The sequence below is a fragment of the Penaeus monodon genome, chromosome 30 (assembly GCF_015228065.2).
Source record: "Penaeus monodon isolate SGIC_2016 chromosome 30, NSTDA_Pmon_1, whole genome shotgun sequence".
Classification (NCBI taxonomy): domain Eukaryota; kingdom Metazoa; phylum Arthropoda; class Malacostraca; order Decapoda; family Penaeidae; genus Penaeus; species Penaeus monodon.
In genome coordinates this window covers 24945565-24946000 of record NC_051415.1, presented here as the reverse complement: position 1 = coordinate 24946000, position 436 = coordinate 24945565, and positions in this window count along the sequence as shown.

Sequence of the window (436 nt, the reverse complement as noted above, 5' to 3'; positions counted from 1 at the left end):
GCATTATAATACTGAGAGCAGAATCTAATTAAGGCGACCTGGTAGGAAATTAAAATCGCTGTAATACTTGTTCTTGTTACAGTAATAATATATAATTTCATACCCATTACGGTGAATAAAAACGTTAAATTTCTTTTCCATGATGGTATACTAAACAAATGACAATGATGTACTTTTTCACACATCTGAATACATTTTTTTTTTTTAAATATGGCAGAATTTAGTATGGTGAAATCGTGGCAAAGGCTGCGTATGGATGCGTTAGCGTATTGTGGTGAAATAAGGCTTTAGTGCATGATGATTATGGAGGAATATTTTGCGCTATGGTGAAATGCAACGTTGCAGACAGTCGGTTGCAGAGAGGGCCCGGGGAGATGGGATGGGATGCGGCGTGTTGTTTTATGAAATGTAATTTCTCTCCATGTTCTGTTTACTC